This window comes from Oncorhynchus mykiss, chromosome 5 (assembly GCF_057628025.1).
Source record: "Oncorhynchus mykiss isolate SJ-2025 chromosome 5, ASM5762802v1, whole genome shotgun sequence".
In the NCBI taxonomy this organism is placed as follows: Eukaryota; Metazoa; Chordata; class Actinopteri; order Salmoniformes; family Salmonidae; genus Oncorhynchus; species Oncorhynchus mykiss.
In genome coordinates, this window is record NC_143026.1 from 75,941,661 (window position 1) to 75,960,777 (window position 19,117).

At 43.6% G+C, this 19,117-nt stretch overlaps 1 protein-coding gene across 1 annotated transcript in view; it reads left to right on the forward strand.

The window, feature by feature from the left end:
• LOC110524555 (pre-mRNA 3'-end-processing factor FIP1-like) overlaps positions 1–19,117 on the forward strand; it is a 45,241-nt gene that overhangs the window by 23,118 nt on the left and 3,006 nt on the right. Inside the window, exon 10 of the mRNA XM_090235992.1 lies at positions 8,821–8,869. The gene's annotated coding sequence lies outside the window, so the exon portion shown is untranslated. The remainder of the gene's footprint in view (positions 1–8,820; positions 8,870–19,117) is intronic.

The window sequence follows — 19,117 nt, forward strand, 5'->3', positions numbered from 1 at the left end:
TCTGTTTATCTTATATGCATAGTCACTTTAACCATACATCCATGTAAATACTACCTCAATTGGCCCGACCAACCAGTGCTCCCGCACATTGGCTAACTGGGTTATCTGCATTGTGTACCACCTCCCGCTAACCCCTCCTTTTACGCTACTGCTACTCTCTGTTCATCATATATGCATAGTCACTTTAACCATACCTACATGTACATACTGCTCAATATGCCTTAACCAATCATGTTGTTCCACCTCCTACATATGTGATGACATCACCTGGTTTAAACATCTCTAGAGACTATATCTCTCTCTTCATTACTCAATGCCTTGGTTTACCTCCAATGTACTCACATCCTACCTTACCTTTGTCGGTACACTATGCCTTGAATCTATGCTATCGTGCCCAGAAACCTGCTCCTTTTACTCTCTGTTCTGAATGTGCTAAACGGCCAGTTCATATAGTCTTTAGCCGTACACTTATCCTACTTCTCCTCTGTTCCTCTGGTGATGTGGAGGTTAATCCAGGTCCTGCAGTGCCTAGCTCCACTCCCACTCCCTAGGTGCTCTCATTTGTTGACTTCTGTAAACGTAAAAGCCTTGGTTTCATGCATGTTAACATTAGAAGCCTACTCCCTAAGTTTGTTTTACTCACTGCTTTAGCACACTCTGCCAACCCAGATGTCTTAGCCGTGTCTGAATCCTGGCTTAGGAAAACCACCAAAAACCCTGAAATCGCCATTGCTAACTATAACGTTTTCCGCCAAGATAGAACTGCCAAAGGGGGTGGTGTTGCAATCTACTGCAAAGATAGCCTGCAGAGTTCTGTCTTACTATCCAGATCTGCACCCAAACAATTTGAGCTTCTACTTCTAAAAATGCACCTTTCCAAAAACAAGTCTCTCACTGTTGCCGCTTCCTATAGACCTCCCTCTGCCCCCAGCTGTGCCCTCAATACTATATGTGAACTGATTGCCCCCCATCTATCTTCTGAGCTCGTGCTACTAGGTGACCTAAACTGGGACATGCTTAACACCCCGGCCATCCTACAAACTAAGCTTGATGCCCTCAATCTCACACAAATTATCTATGAACCTACCAGGTACAACCCCAAATCAGTAAACACGGGCACCCTCATAGATGTCATCCTAACTAATTCGCCCTCCAAATACACCTCTGCTGTTTTCAATCAAGATCTCAGCGATCACTGCCTCATTGCCTGCATCCGTAATGGTTTGCGACCAAACGACCACCCCTCATCACTGTCAAACACTCCCTGAAACACTTCTGTGAGCAGGCCTTTCTAATCGACCTGGAATCCTGGAATGACATTGACCTCATCCCGTCAGTAGATGATGCCTGGCTATTCTTTAAAAGTGCCATCCTCACCATCTTAAATAAGCATGCCCCTCTCACAAAAAATTTAACTAGGAATAGATATAGTCCTTGGTTCACTCCAGACCTGTCTGCCCTTGACCAGCACAAAAACATCCTGTGGTAATTCTGCATTAGCATCGAATAGCCCCCATGATATGCAACTTTTCAGGGAAGTTAGGAACAAATATACACAGGCAGTTAGGAAAGCGAAGGCAAGCTTTTTCAAACAGAAATTTGCATCCTGTAGTACTAACTCAAAAAAGTTCTGGGACACTGTAAAGTCCATGGAGAATAAGAGCACCTCCTCCCAGCTGCCCACTGCTCTGAGGCTAGGAAACATTGTCACCACCGATAAATCCACTATAATTGAGAATTTCAATAAGCATTTCTCTACGGCTGGCCATGCTTTCCACATGGATACCCCTACCCCGGTCAACTGCCCGGTACCCTCCACAGCAACCCGCCAAAGCCCCCACCATTTCTCCTTTACCCAAATCCAGATAGCCGATGTTCTGAAAGAGCTGCAAAATCTGAACCCCTACAAATCAGCCGGGCTAGACAATCTGGACCCTCTCTTTCTAAAATTATCTGCCGAAATTGTTGCAACCCCTATTACTAGCCTGTTCAACCTCTCTTTCGTATCGTCTGAGATTCCCAAAGATTGGAAAGCTGCCGCGGTCATCCCCCTCTTCAAAGGGGGTGACACTCTAGACCCAAACTGATACAGACCTATATCTATCCTACCCTGTCTTTCTAAGGTCTTCGAAAGCCAAGTTAACAAACGGATTACTGACCATTTCGAATCCCACCATACCTTCTCCGCTCTGCAATCTGGTTTCAGAGCTGGTCATGGGTGCACCTCAGCCACGCTCAAGGTTCTAAACGGCATCATAACCGCCATCGATAAGAGACATTACTGTGCAGCCGTATTCATCGACCTGGCCAAGGCTTTAGACTCTGTCAATCACAACATTCTTATTGGCAGACTCAACAGCCTTTGTTTCTCAAATGATTGCCTCGCCTGGTTTACCAACTACTTCTCTGATAGAGTTCAGTGTGTCAAATCGGAGGGCCTGTTGCCTGGACCTCTGACAGTCTCTATGGGGGTGCCACAGGGTTCAATTCTCGGGCCGACTCTTTTCTCTGTGTATATCAATGATGTTGCTCTTGCTGCTGGTGATTCTCTGATCCACCTCTACGCAGACGACACCATTCTGTAAACTTCTGGCCCCTCCTTGGACACTGTGTTAACTAACCTCCAGACGAGCTTCAATGCCATACAACTCTCCTTCCGTGGCCTCCAACTGCTCTTAAACGCAAGTAAAACTAAATGCATGATTTTCAATCGATCGCTGCCCGCACCTGCTCACCCGTCTAGCATCACTACTCAGGACGGCTCTGACTTAGAATACGTGGACAACTACAAATACCTAGGTGTCTGGTTAGACTGTGAACTCTCCTTCCAGACTCACATTAATTAAGCATCTCCGATCCAAAATTAAATCTAGAATCAGCTTCCTATATCGCAACAAAGCATCCTTCACTCATGCTGCCAAACATACCCTCGTAAAACTGACCATCCTACCGATCCTCGACTTCGGTGATGTCATCTATAAAATAGCCTCCAACACTCTACTCAACAAACTGGATGCAGTCTATCACAGTGCCATCCGTTTTGTCACCAAAGCCCCATACACTACCCACCATTGCGACCTGTACGCTCTCGTTGGTTGGCCCTCGCTTCATACTCGTCGCCAAACCCACTGGCTACAGGTTATCTACGCCTTATCTCAGCTCACTGGTCACCACAGCAGCACCCACTCGTAGCACGCGGACCAGCAGGTATATCTCACTGGTCACTCCCAAAGCCAATTCCTCCTTTGGTAGTCTTTCCTTCCAGTTCTCTGCTGCCCATGACTGGAACGAATTGCAAAAATCTCTGAAGCTGGAGACTCACATCTCCCTCACTAGCTTTAAGCTCCAGCTGTCAGAGCAGTTTACAGATCACTGCACCTGTACTTAGACTTTTTGTTTTCTTTTGTTCTCCTGTATTATTGACTGTATGTTTTGTTTATTCCATGTGTAACTCTGTGTTGTTGTATGTGTCAAATTGCTACGCTTTATCTTGGCCAGGTCGCAGTTGCAAATGAGAACTTGTTCTCAACTAGCCTACCAGGATTGTGGGTTTGAGTCCCAGGGCCAACCATACATAAAATGTATGCACGCATGACTGTGAATCGCTTTAGAGTAAAGCATCTGGTAAATGGCATAGATTATTACACCATAGACATACATCATATACACACTCAGACAGATCCAGCTCAGAGAGGCCCAGCTCATGAGCTCCATCAGTTGCAGATTTGAATTTAGAATGGAGAATGATTGTGTGTATGCAACAATTATTATTGCTTCGTATCACATCGAATCGCATCGATTGAATCTCTAATCAAACCAATACGCACCGAATCGTTTCAAACTAAAACATATATAAAGGATAAAGGAGTTGATCATGGACTACAGGAAAAGGCGGGCCGAACAGGCCCCCATTAACATCGACAGGGCTGAAGTGGAGCGGGTCGAGTGTTTCAAGTTCCTTGGGGTCCACATCACCAAACAACTATCATGGTCCAAATACACCAAGACAGTCGTGAAGAGGGCACGCAACACCTTTTCCCCCTCAGGAGACTGAAAAGATTTGGCATGGGTCCCCAGACCCTCAAAAGCTTCTACAGCTGCACCATCAAGAGCATCCTGACCGGTTGCATCACCGCCTGGAATGGCAACTGCTCAGCATCTGACAGTAAAGCGCTACAGAGGGTAGTGCGTATGGCCCAGTACATCACTGGGGCCGAGCTTACTGCCATCCAGGACCTATATAATAGGTGATGTCAGAGGAAAGCCCCACAAATTGTCAGAGACTCCAGTCACCCAAGTCATAGACTGTTTTGTCTGCTTCCGCACGGCAAGCGGTACCGGAGCGCCAAGTCTATGAACAAAAGGCTCCTTAAAAGCTTCTACCCGGGCCTCCCCGTAGTCTAGGGCACTGCAACGCAGTGCTAGCTGTGCCACCAGAGACTCTGGGTTCGCGCCCAGGCTCTGTCGCAGCCGGCAGCGATTGGGAGGTCTGTGGGGCGACGCACAATTGACCTAGCTTCGTCCGGGTTAGGGAGGGTTTGGCCGGTAGGGATATCCTTGTCTCATCTCGCACTAGCGACTCCTGTGGCGGGCTGGGCGCAGTGCACGCTAACCAGCTCGCCAGGTGCATGGTGTTTCCTCCGACACATTGGTGCGGAGAAGCAGTGCAGCTGTGTTAAGAAGCAGTGCAGCTTAGTTGGTTTGTGTTTCAAAGGACGCATGGCTTTCGACCTTCGCCTCTCCCGAGCCCGTAGCGATGAGACAAGATAGTAACTACTAACAATTGGATACCACGAAATTGGGAAGTAAAAGGGGGTAAAAAAAATCTGCTGACTGCTGAACAATTAATCAAATCAAATGGCCACTGGACTATTTACATTGACACCCATTTGTTTTGTACACTGCTGTTTATTATCTGTGCATAGTCACTTCACCCCTACTTACATGTACAAATTACCTCGACTAACCTGTACCCCCCACATTGACTCAGTACCGGTATCCCTTGTATATAGCCTTGTTATTGTTATTTTATTATTCCTGTATCATATCGGAGCCCATGTATCTAGATACGTATCGAATTGCCTTGAAAGGGAAAGAAGCACATTCACAAATCAATGTAGGCCCATTATTGGCTCATGAGTATTACAGTTGTTGGCCTCGAGCAGTGATATGTCCAATGACCTCGGATATAACATTTTAAAAAGCCATCTGAGGTCACAAACTGCCACAAACTGTTGTTGTGTGTGTGGCTCTTTTAAAATATTGTATTTTCTGAGGTGGGAGTAAGTGTTGTCATTTGTACATTAGGCCTACTCTATGAACCTGCTGCCATAGTGACTGACTGTGTGTGTTCTGCTGAAGAGTGGAGGGGTAATGATGTTTTAACTGATATTATTATGGCTGTGTCTGTGCTTGTCTATGTGCCTTCCAGGGATCCCCATCAATGTTCCTCCAACTGGTAAGCATTTCTACTGTGATGGAAACAGATGTTGGCTCTAGTCTACACTGGATGTTGTGCATGGTAGATGTTGGCATGGTTGTTGTCTTTGATGCCTTGATGGCTTGATCCTGACATACTGAATGTTTTGTGAAAACTCACACACACAGTTGGTGACCAATAATACTTTCAAGTTACTATCGTGAGAAGAGGGAAATTGGAAATGTTTAATGCCTATGAGAAATGACGTTGATGCAATATTTAACAATATTGTGATGATTCTGGTCCAATGCGGTAGGCAATGTCATGATGTTGCCCTGTTGTATGAGGTTTATGACACCCATAAAAACCTATCCCCCTTTTCTCTCCACTCTACAGATTGGACTCTTGGAAAGCCCTTTGTTAACCTATGTTAGCGAGTATGGTAATATCAAAAGGTTGGGGAATGGTTCAATATTTCTGTAATCCAACCAGTTGAAAGTGTCCGTTGGTACTTAAAGAATATGATGTCAGATCAGTTGGTGTCTGGGACATTATATCTGATGATCGGATGACGTACATTGTATCTTGAAAAGTCTACACATTCTAATTCACATGGAATTGTTGTGCAATTGAAATGTTTAAATATGAAACTATTCAATGTAATTTTAGCTTCGAAATGAGAGAATTGTTTTCATAAGTAAACTATACTCACTCAGTGGCCACACCCAAGTGAACAGACATTGGTTGGGAACTATGAAACACGCCCTTCTCTCCCCCAATTTCAACTACAACCTAACGAAATTAACATTTAGTTCCCAATGATGTGAGGACTGGTGTCCATACGTTTAAAAGGGCCAATTTCAATGTGGAGGTGATGATCACCACGCTGGAAGGATTAATTTCGACTAGACCAGCCAGAATTCAGCGCGAGCTGATTATGGCAAAATGGTCTGAACTTTGAACTCTTATTCACTAAATAAGAAGTAATACATCCTAGAAGTCGAGTTATCAGCCACAGCTGTAAACGTACATGGCCTAGGAAAGGACAGACAATCTCCTAATAAGAAAGACAGGGTACAACGTATCCACCTTACAACACTACGATCAGACAGATTCTACAATGGACAAGGGCGATCTCTACTGGGCAAACCAGTCTTCCATCTTCAACCCGTCTATCGAAGCGCAGCTCAGTGTAAATATATATCTTGCATTTTCCTTTTCCGAATGGGCTGTTTTTACGTACAGTGCCTTGCGAAAGTATTCGGCCCCCTTGAACTTTGCGACCTTTTGCCACATTTCAGGCTTCAAACATAAAGATATAAAACTGTATTTTTTTGTGAAGAATCAACAACAAGTGGGACACAATCATGAAGTGGAACAACATTTATTGGATATTTCAAACTTTTTTAACAAATCAAAAACTGAACAATTGGGCGTGCAAAATTATTCAGTCCCTTTACTTTCAGTGCAGCAAACTCTCTCCAGAAGTTCAGTGAGGATCTCTGAATGATCCAATGTTGAGCATCATGAAGAACAAGGAACACACCAGGCAGGTCCGAGATACTGTTGTGAAGAAGTTTAAAGCCGGATTTGGATACAAAAATATTTCCCAAGCTTTAAACATCCCAAGGAGCACTGTGCAAGCGATAATATTGAAATGGAAGGAGTATCAGACCACTAAAAATCTACCAAGACCTGGCCGTCCCTCTAAACTTTCAGCTCATACAAGGAGAAGACTGATCAGAGATGCAGCCAAGAGGCCCATGATCACTCTGGATGAACTGCAGAGATCTACAGCTGAGGTGGGAGACTCTGTCCATAGGACAACAATCTGTCGTATATTGCACAAATCTGGCCTTTATGGAAGAGTGGCAAGAAGAAAGCCATTTCTTAAAGATATCCATAAAAAGTGTTGTTTAAAGTTTGCCACAAGCCACCTGGGAGACACACCAAACATGTGGAAGAAGGTGCTCTGGTCAGATGAAACCAAAATTGAACTTTTTGGCAACAATGCAAAACGTCATGTTTGGCGTAAAAGCAACACAGCTGAACACACCATCCCCACTGTCAAACATGGTGGTGGCAGCATCATGGTTTGGGCCTGCTTTTCTTCAGCAGGGACAGGGAAGATGGTTAAAATTGATGGGAAGATGGATGGAGCCAAATACAGGACCATTCTGGAAGAAAACCTGATGGATTCTGCAAAAGACCTGAGACTGGGACGGAGATTTGTCTTCCAACAAGACAATGATCCAAAACATAAAGCAAAATCTACAATGGAATGGTTCAAAAATAAACATATCCAGGTGTTAGAATGGCCAAGTCAAAGTCCAGACCTGAATCCAATCGAGAATCTGTGGAAAGAACTGAAAACTGCTGTTCACAAATGCTCTCCATCCAACCTCACTGAGCTCGAGCTGTTTTGCAAGGAGGAATGGGAAAAAATGTCAGTCTCTCGATGTGCAAAACTGATAGAGACATACCCCAAGCGACTTACAGCTGTAATCGCAGCAAAAGGTGGCGCTACAAAGTATTAACTTAAGGGGGCTGAATAATTTTGCACGCCCAATTTTTCATTTTTTGATTTGTTAAAAAAGTTTGAAATATCCAATAAATGTCGTTCCACTTCATGATTGTGTCCCACTTGTTGTTGATTCTTCAAAAAAAATACAGTTTTATATCTTTATGTTTGAAGCCTGAAATGTGGCAAAAGGTCGCAAAGTTCAAGGGGGCCGAATACTTTCGCAAGGCACTGTATGTATTTACGTTAGCATAGCTTTTCAAGGGCAGATAGAGACCCAATCTCCTTTGTCCCTCATTCTTCCCGCTCTTTCATTCAAACCCAACCCCCTTTCTTTGTGTAACTAGCCGTCATATCTGTTTCGTCCGCTAGGTACTTTTTCTTTTATGACATGATTAGTAATCGATGTATGATCCATCCTGTGTATATGTAATTCTGTGTGATTATTTAGGTATTTAGTAAAGATATAATTACGCCAATTTTTGTATTGCTGATTCAACTTGTTAGCCAGGGTTCATGAAGATAACCAAGAATTTTACGATGTTCAGATGAGACTGAATAAGGTGACGATTAATAATTGACTGCTTTTGATCTTCAGATCTTTTAAGAGTTTATTCGGAAGACAGCAGCTCTATAAACACTCTTCCGAGGTGCCCCAGGTTATTAGCAAGTTAATTGTTGCATGGTTTAATTAAATAACGTAATCAATCAAACATTAGGTAATCGATTTGAAAAAATAGCATGTCACATAATTTAATCAGTCAGAGACACGACAGCAATGATTACCTATCCGCAACCCGGAAAACACATTTTCTATTATCTGTTTGTTGCACAGTAATCACAACTTGATGACTGACAGACAATGTCTTCTTTCCTGCAGGCCACCCTCCTGGAGCACCCCCGCCCTCTCTGATCCCTACCTTAGACAGGTGAGTTTCTGTTCCGTTCTGTCCTCTGTGTGTGTATGTCTGTCTGTCTACAGAATGTTGGCGTTCTGACTGTCTGTACAGGATGCACTACAGGGGCAGTAGAAGCAGGAGAGGGAGTAAAGACACGGACAGAGAGAGAGAAGAGCGAGACCACTGCTACTCCACAACCAGGCAAGACACAGTGAAAAAGATAGGGTAGAAAGATACAAATCAGGAGATTGATGTACGTAGAGAGATTATTGACAGTACAGTTTAAGTGATAGACAGCTACAGAGGTAGGATCTTAATTTGATCCCTCTTTTATTGCTGAGAATTTGTGTGCACCACAGGAAATGTAGATGAGCTTTGTGATTTACATAAATTAACTGAAAACCCACGCTAACACATGGTTATATTAACAGTATTGAACCTTTCATGTAGCCTATTTTTGGCCAGCCTTATCACAGCTCAGGCAACATAATAGACGGGTTGGCGGGGTTGGCTTAGACTGTGAACAACGTGTAAACTATATTTCGTCTCCATAAATATATTTGCACAATGAGCACTTGTTGTCTCTCATACATCATTACATTTGTTGGTTAGCTAGCTTGAGAATTTTTGCCATATTAACAGAGACATGACATCAATCAAAACACCTCAGAACACGACATGGTATCAATAGATTCAACGAGCTGAAACGACCCACCTACGATTCCCAACATGGCAGCTTTTTTGTCATGGTTGCTAGCTATCTGACCGTTCAGATCATAACAATGAACGCCTTCCGGCCACATTGATGCACACACATCATTTTCGTGACGTTGTCAGCCAACCCGTATATGGACTAAACGTTCAAATCCTGTTGCTGCAGGATTATTCTACTGTGACAATATACACTGAGTGTACAACACATTAAAAACACCTTCCTAATATTGAGTTGCACTCCCTCCTTTTTTTATCCTCAGAACAGCCTCAATTTGTCGGGGCATGGACTCTAAAAGGTATCGAAAGCATTCTACATGGATTGCTGGCCCAATGCTTCCCATAGTTGTCAAGTTGACTGGATATTTTTTGGGTGGTGGACCATTCTTGATACACATGGGAAACTGTTGTCTTGTTGTTGACTATCATTAATTGTGAAGACTGTATCTTATCAAATCATTTCTCTGTCATTTAATTACGCGATTAAACTAATCATTTAACTTTAATTAACCAGGATTAGGGGCACCGCAGGAATATGTTGTTTATCTTCAGATATTTTCATATCTTATCGAGTATAGTCTTGTATTAATGTATTATTATAACCTCATCAGTCATATTCTTCATACGTCACAAACCCTTGGATATCTGCACAAACCCTAGCCTAAATCATGAATCAGTGATATACAAATTGGTTCAATTATTTATTTACTAACTAACTAAACAAATCACAGAAATACATAAATAAACAATATAGTTATTGGTTACTAAGACAATGCATTGATAAGTCCCTAGTGGGCTAAACCAGTATGACGGCTTGGTAGACAAGGGAAAGGGGTGGGATGGATAAAGAGCGGGAAAGACAAAATGGATTCCCTACACACAGTTGATAATTATATTATGTATGTATGTATGTATGTATAGCCCGTATGTCGTTGATGTCTTCTATGTTGGAATCGCCTGTCCGTCTGCTGGAGAGTCAGTTCATCAGAGAATCTCTGGTTAACTTCCCCAGAAGTCACAATGTCTTTCATGGTTGTAGCTTTCTCAGTGTCTGTTGTAATGGATACATCAGGCGTACAAATGGTTGTTGCATAGAATAGATGCGTAATTTCCAGCTGCAGACTGGTAATTCTACATCTAGGATTTGTTCTTATTCTGTAGTGATCGATAGTCTCAGAGTTGAACCATTTCTGGCCGTGTAACCAACACTACACACTGTCTGGTCTCCTGGGCCTATAGAGTGGTAGCCATTTCAACGTGGGGACTCCGTCCCGGTTTGTAGATTTCTTAACAATTCCAACATGTAGCGACAGCTCCGTATTTTCTGGTCTAATGTAAATTTATTCAGGAATGGGTTTTATACACTTCTGAGAAAAGGGTGGTCCATGATGCCGATATAATATCTCACGTGGGCGTGGCTACTGATTTGGTTAAAGCTTCATATGGAAACCCATACTCTCATTTAGAAGGCTAACATCACATTTAATCTTTTCACAAATAGTTTCATATGTACGCATATACGTTTCACAACATTTAGATAGATGTAAACACCATAATTGAGAAGTGGACACAACCAAAGTCACATTAATGTCTGTTTCCTCTCCGTCATAAGATCACCAAATGAAACAAACTCAATGACTGTCCCTTAAGTGTCCACGGACCACTCCCACATTCTCAAAAATATTGTTTACTTATTCAAACTTTTGATGTCCAAGGGTCTCTCTGTGTTCCACAGTTTACATTCCAACTTGAACACTACAGAGCATAGAGGCAGCGTATTTTACGACCGCCATAAAACAGCCGACTTCCCGCTCAACCCCTCTATGAGAGAGAGTACACTGTAGAGCAAACCCACTGTAACCTGATCATTCAGATCGTCACAGGAGAGTTATGACACTGTTGAACGTGAAAAACCCACCAGCGTTGCAGTTCTTGACACATTCAAACCGGCGAGCTTGGCACCTACCACCATACCCCGTTCAAAGGAACTTAGAAAAAGTTACAAATCCTTAAGGGGATCATAGCTTTCACCTTGACTCACCTGGTCAGTCGATGTCATGTTGTTCTTAATGTTTTGTACACTCAGTGTAGGTCAAATTAAGATCCTAAATCGGTAGCATTGATTGACTGACAGGGATAAACGTTAAGTAGAAATAAAGAGTTGAGGTAAGTATTGTTTGGAGTAATGTGTCCAGCCTGTCCACAGACAGAGGGAACATTTTAATACTTATTTGGCTCCTTTTTTTTTTTATTTGCTGACGCCAGGCACCGTTCATTGTGCTCCATCCCTGACCTTGTAGTTGGATGAGTGGCCAAATAAGGCATTTAAACCAGGAGAGTAGTCTCCTGTTTGTGACTGGAATCTCCTGTTTATCAGTTACTATCCAACGCATCCCTCCGTCCCTCCCTTGTTCCCACTCCCTCCTTAACAAAACATTGCCGAAGTCACAACCTCTCTGTATATTCCCACCACAGCTCAGCTTGGATTTAAACCACTTAAACCACCACAGGGCCGCGTTCTGCTGCAGGCTCAGGCTCTCTGGAGGTTCCTACATGGGCTAATTGCATCGTTGCCTTTTATTCTGTTGCTTTATTTATTTTGGATGGTGGATCTATCTACCCACTGTGGATTTAGTGATTTCTCTTTCTTCTTATCTCTTTTTTCTTAGTCTGTCTCTCCTGCTTCCTGGCTGTCTGTTTTTCAGTCTTTCTCTTCTTCTAAATAAAAATGTTCCCCTTTCCCCTAATTTGCTGTATCTATCTGTGTCTGAATTCAATCACCACTCACCAGTTTCCAGTCTAAAGGATGGTTCCTCTCACATCTCTGTCCTCTGCCAAATCGTCTCATCCTTCAAGGGCTTTCCGTTTGTCTGAACTCTGCCAGCCATCTCGACTCGCATTTATGAATAATTTCCTCTTTTACCATTACTTCAAACGTCTCTCTTTCGTACTGATCCACACACACACACACACACACACACACACACACACACACACACACACACACACAGTGGGGCAAAAAAGTATTTAGTCAGCCTCCAATTGTGCAAGTTCTCCCACTTAAAAAGATGAGAGAGGCCTGTAATTTACATCATAGGTACACCAACTATGACAGACAAAATGAGGGAAAAAAATCCAGAAAATCACATTGTAGGATTTTTAATGAATTTATTTGCAAATTATGGTGTAAAATAAGTATTTGGTCAATAACAAAAGTTTATCTCAATACTTTGTTATATACCCTTTGTTGGCAATGACAGAGGTAAACGTTTTCTGTAAGTCTTCACAAGATTTTCACACACTGTTGCTGGTATTTTGGCCCATTCCTCCATGCAGATCTCCTCTAGAGCAGTGATGTTTTGGGGCTGTTGCTGGGCAACACGGACTTTCAACTCCCTCCAAAGATTTTCTATGGGGTTGAGATCTGGAGACTGGCTAGGCCACTCCAGGACCTTGAAATGCTTCTTACGAAGCCACTCTTTCGTTGCCCGGGCGGTGTGTTTGGGATCATTGTCATGCTGAAAGACCCAGCCACGTTTCATCTTCAATGCCCTTGCTGATGGAAGGAGGTTTTAACTCAAAATCTCACGATACATGGCCCCATTCATTATTTCCTTTACACGGATCAGTCGTCCTGGTCCCTTTGCAGAAAAACAGCCCCAAAGCATGATGTTTCCACCCCCATGCTTCACAGTAGGTATGGTGTTCTTTGGATGCAACTCAGCATTCTTTGTCCTCCGAGCACGACGAGTTGAGTTTTTACCAAAAAATTATATTTTGATTTCATCTGACCATATGACATTCTCCCAATCTTCTTCTGGATCATTTTGACCCCACGGGGTGAGATCTTGCGTGGAGCCCCAGATCGAGGGAGATTATCAGTGGTCTTGTCTTCCATTTCCTAATAATTGCTCCCACAGTTGATTTCTTCAAACCATGCTGCTTACCTATTGCAGATTCAGTCTTCCCAGCCTGGTGCAGGTCTACAATTTTGTTTCTGGTGTCCTTTGACAGCTCTTTGGTCTTGGCCATAGTGGAGTTTGGAGTGTGACTGTTTGAGGTTGTGGACAGGTGTCTTTTATACTGATAACAAGTTCAAACAGGTGCCATTAATACAGGTAACGAGTGGAGGACAGAGAAGCCTCTTAAAGAAGAAGTTACAGGTCTGTGAGAGCCAGAAATCGTGCTTGTTTGTAGGTGACCAAATACTTATTTTCCACCATAATTTGCAAATAAATTCATTAAAAATCCTACAATGTGATTTTCTGGAGAATTTTTTTTCTCATTTTGTCTGTCATAGTTGACGTGTACCTATGATGAAAATTACAGGCCTCTCTCATCTTTTTAAGTGGGTGAACTTGCACAATTGGTGGCTGACTAAATACTGTTTTGCCCCACTGTATATATACAGTATACTCACTCCTGACTCTAGGAACAGCAGGTAGTTCTGGCATGGTCCTGAGCTTTGCTCCTTCAGCCAGTGACTTTGAGGCCCAGGGAGAGGATCAGACCACACTTCTCTTCTCTCAGAGGATGGGATTCCCTCAAAACTCCTCAGCATTCTTCAGTACTTCCACACCAACATGCAAGGCACCATCCAGTTTGACGGATGGTCAAACTGCAAAACAACGCTGGCTCAATACCGAGAAGCAAAGACAAAAGAACATCAGGTCACCACCACAACATCTACAACATCCGGGCCGGCCTACAAATGTGGCAACTGTGGCCGAGTCTGCCTCGCACAGAATGGACTTCACAGCCACAGCAGATGCTGCGCTAAGACCTAACCCCTCAAGGCACAATACATCTATGGTCTCCCGAGACTAACGCTGACGATGTTGATCCCACATACTGAGCCCTACTTCTCTCTCTTCTCTAATGGCCATGGAACCCCAATTGGTCCTCTCTGTTCCATTCCTCCTCCTTCGGACTCATCAGCCACAGAGGAATGTGCCTCCTCACTCCGTGTTTCTGTACTGCACTCTGTTTTGTACTCCTCTATGACAGTCCGCCTCTAAAGGCACTACAGTTCCTGCATACTGTAGATTGAGTTTGAATGAATTAATGTTTTATGGTGATTATATGCTGGGGCCAAAGGCAGAGTGGTGTGTGGCAGTCCTAAGCACTGATTAACCATTAAAAACTGTCCACAGTAATGATCCCCAGCTGTAAGAGCCACAGCCAACTCATCCTGCATATATCCATTCACAAATAGACCCATCCATCAGCCTTCTACCACTGGTCCTCATTTACAAGTCGTTCCACAGAGAGAAGCTGGCCAGGCCTGAAAGAGGGAACAGGCGGGAGGTTGGGTACCATCTCTGCCAGAGTATTTATAGATCTGTGTGTTTGGACACACACCTGGTGGGAAGCAGTCCTCTTGGACAGGCCTCGAACACCCACTTCACCTTCAGCCTGTACTGAAGTTTTTAGTTGGAACTAAGCGGGCATTGCGCCAGGCCGTGGCGGTGTGGATGGGCAGAGAACCCTGCCAATATCAGTAATACACTCCCGCCTCCTCATCCCTGGTTGGCAGGCATGTGCTGCGCCTTGACAACGAGCCAGTCACATCAAACAGGAGGGAAATGGAACTCCTTGAGTTTATTCTCCTTTCTTGTATCGCACATTAAAATGAATGACTTCCTGCGTTGTGTGTTCTGACTGCCAAAGGCTGACTGGCTACTCTCAGTCCAATTGTTAGACTCTATTTGTTCTAAATTTATCTATGAAGTGAATGTTTGCCTCAAGTTTTCCATATGTGTTGTAGAATGTGTGAGTGAGCCACTATTCGGCCACGTGTGGTGTCAACCAGAGGTTTGAGGGGTGAACTGAACATAACGTCTACGTGGCCTATTAGACCATTAGACAACAAAATCCTAGACCAACTCCAGCTATCAAGGACCACCACAATCCTGTTTTTCAAATTTCCCATGGAACGTTCAATTGTATACTGTAGCAGTTATTCTGCTGTTATGTCCATCCAGGTTTAAAATAGATACCGTACTGAATTATCAAAAGATGAAGATGAAAAGTCTAATCAGAGGCACATGAATATAAATGTGTTCCTCCTAGAGTGGACTGGGTGTTGCGTGTTCTGGTTTGTGTGGTTGTTTGTGTGTAGATGTGTGTGTGTGTGATTATGATATGTGACCTTCTCCCTACCAGTGGATGCTCTGGAGGCTATGATGGTCGCTTAGCTCCACCGTACCCCACCTTCCCTTCAGGTAGCCTCTCCTAGAGTACAGAGAGTGGAAATTATAGAGGATTTCACATTCACATCTAGCAGTGTGAATCCTGGCTTAGGAAAGCCACCAAAAATTCTGAGATTTCCATACCCAACTACAACATTTTCCATCAAGATAGAACTGCCAAAGGAGGGGGAGTTTCAATCTACTGCAGCGATAGCCTGCAAAGTTCTGTCATACTTTCCAGGTCTATGTCCAAACAGTTTGAGCTTCTAATTTTAAAAACAAATCTCTCCAGAAATAAGTCTCTCACTGTTGCCGCCTGTTATAGACCCCCCTCAGCTGCCAACTGTGCCCTGGACACCATATGTGAATTGATTGCCCCCCATCTATCTTCAGAGTTCGTTCTGTTAGGTGACCTAACTGGGATATGCTTAACACCCCAGCAGTCCTACAATCTAAGCTAGATGCCCTCAATCTCACACAAATTATCAAGGAAACCACCAGGTACAACCCTAAATCCGTAAACATGGGCACCCTCATAGATATTTTCCTGACCAACTTGCCCTCCAAATACACCTCTGCTGGTTTCAATCAGGATCTCATCGATCACTGCCTCATTGCCTGCATCCGCTATGGATCCGCGGTCAAACGGCCACCCCTCATTACTGTCAAACTCTCCATAAAACACTTCTGCGAGCAGGCCTTTCTAATCGACCTGGCCCGGGTATCCTGGAAGAATTTTGACCTCATCCCGTCGGTAGAGGATGCCTGGTCGTTCTTTAAAAGTAATTTCCTCACCATCTTAAATAAGCATGCCCCTTTCTAAAAAATGTAGAACTAAGAACAGATATAGCCCTTGGTTCACTCCCGACCTGACTGCCCTCAACCAGCGGGCTGGGCGCAGTGTACGCTAACCAAGGTGGCCGGGTGCACGGTGTTTCCTCCGGCGCATTGGTGCGGCTGGCTTCCGGGTTGGATGTGCGCTGTGTTAAGAAGCAGTGCGGCTTGGTTGGGTTGTGTATCGGAGGACGCATGACTTTCAACCTTCGTCTCTCCCAAGCCCGTACGGGAGTTGTAGCGATGAGACAAGATAGTAGCTACTACAACAATTGTATACCACGAAATTGGGGAGAAAAAGGGGTAAAAAAAAAAAAGAAAGTACTGAACACTGCATACAAAAACAATAAATGAAATAACGACCGTGAAGCTACAAATGAGACCTGTGCAAGCCACTAACATAGACAATCACCCACAAACAAACAGTGCAACCCAGGCTACCCAGGCTATGATTCTCAATCAGAGACAACTAATGACACCTGCCTCTGATTGAGAACCATACTAGGCTGAAACATAGAAATCCCCAAATCATAGAAAATCAAACATAGACTGCCCACCCCAACTCACGCCCTGACCATACTAAATAATGAATACAAAACAAAGGAAATAAAGGTCAGAACGTGACACATTTGCTAAATTGTAATTACTTGACTACTATGGTAAATGTATTGCCTTACCTCCTCACGCCATTTGCACTGTATATAGACTTTTTTTTTCTGTTGTGTTATTGTTGTGTTATTGACTGTACGCTTGTTTATTCCATGTGTAAATACTAAATTGTGTTGTGTTGTTGTTTGTGTCGCACTGCTTTGCTTTATCTTGGCCAGGTCGCAGTTGTAAATGAGAACTTCTTCTCAACTGGCTTACCTGGTTAAATAAAGGTGAAATATATATATATTTTTAAAAATAAAATAGAGTTGGGAAAGAGAAGGAACTATTACAAATGATATTTCATCAAATGATATTGACCTTTAACTCAACAGTTCTGTGTAATACAGATATTTTCACAACCTCAACAACACTAATGGCAATGATGTAAATGTCAATGTGTTGCTAGTGATGCCTCTGGCGCTATGTGTTATAATGAGACATTAGGAGGTTACTTCAGTGGAATAAACCACACTCAGTCATTCACACTATTTCCTGCTTTCTCTGACATTTTTCCCATCTTTCATGAGACTTGGAAAATGAGGATATTTCTTTCATAAGAAAATTGGCCTAAACATCTTGAGCTGTGTTTTAGGTGTAAGGGAAGGGTCTGAAATTCCATTTTGAAAAAATACTCAGAAGTCTGCTAAATAATTTGAACACAACTTTTATTTGTTCCCTTTCCCTCCTACAGTGGGCTCAGCTACCTGTTCTAAATATGCTGTTTGAGTTAGATTGGGGTGTTTGTGCCTCTGCTGTGTGTCCTAAATATGCTGTTTGAAAGATGTTGATGAAAATGTGTTATGATGAAGCACTACCCTCTGAAGTTACATTGTTAATTTATTGAGCTTTCATTGTTAAGTTAAAGTTAAAATGGCTCATAAAGCTGTCCTCACTGCATAATGACTTCAAGATAAGTTTAAGTCATTTTTTTTTCAAATTTTTATTGGAAGCTGAACACTCATGTGTAGGTGAATAATAGAATCAGCTGACTGGCTCGCCCTTTTGCCCCTCCTCAGGTGTGTATCCTCCTCCTCTCTCTACACTTTACTCTTTTTCCCCTCTCTGTCTCATGTTTTCTCCTTAGTAAACACTTACTTCTTCACTCTCTCTCTGTCCTCCCTATGGGCCCCTCTCTCTCATCCTCTCACCACACACTCCATTGACTCCACTGTGGGGCAGTGCAGAGTGCAGACAGGTCTGAGCTGATCCAGTCCTGCCAGCTGTATTACTGTAGGCTGCTGGGTGCTGAAGTACTGTATGTGCTGGTCCATTTTACCAGTCTGGCCTGGCATTCCCTCACACATGTACAGCAGGCAGAGCGAAAGCGACAGCAGAGGAGGGAGCGAGAGAAGGGAAATCAAAGAGGAGAAGGAAAGAGGACAGAATAGACAGGAGAGGAACACTGTCTGCAGTCCTCCAGACTAGAGGGTTGTCAGGTGCTAGTGTTGGGGAAGTGGAGGGGAGATGCAGGGGTGTTGTACTGGCTCTGACACTGCGGTAGGAGTTGGGTAGTGGGTGGAACCCCTGGTTGTCTGCTCTAGAGCTGCTGCCGCCACTGGGGGCAGAATAGAGCTGGGAAAGAGAAGGAACGATAACAAACACAGGCTGTCTGGTGTTGAGGGGCCAGCAAGACGAATGGGTAGAGATGGAGAGATCACAACACATTCAGTCAGTGAAGGAGCTGCAGAGAGCAATATAGAGAAAGTTATATTCTTTCAACCAAATGTCCCAGTGTTTTCCAGTCCAGTAGATCTGTGCAGGGTCTCTGCTGCTCTCTTATAGATGAGCCCCATCTGTCTTCTCTGTACTGGAGCTCTCTGCTGATGACCAGCTGGTGACAAGCACCCATGTGATACAAGCACATGTGCCATGCACAAACACACACCGTTCA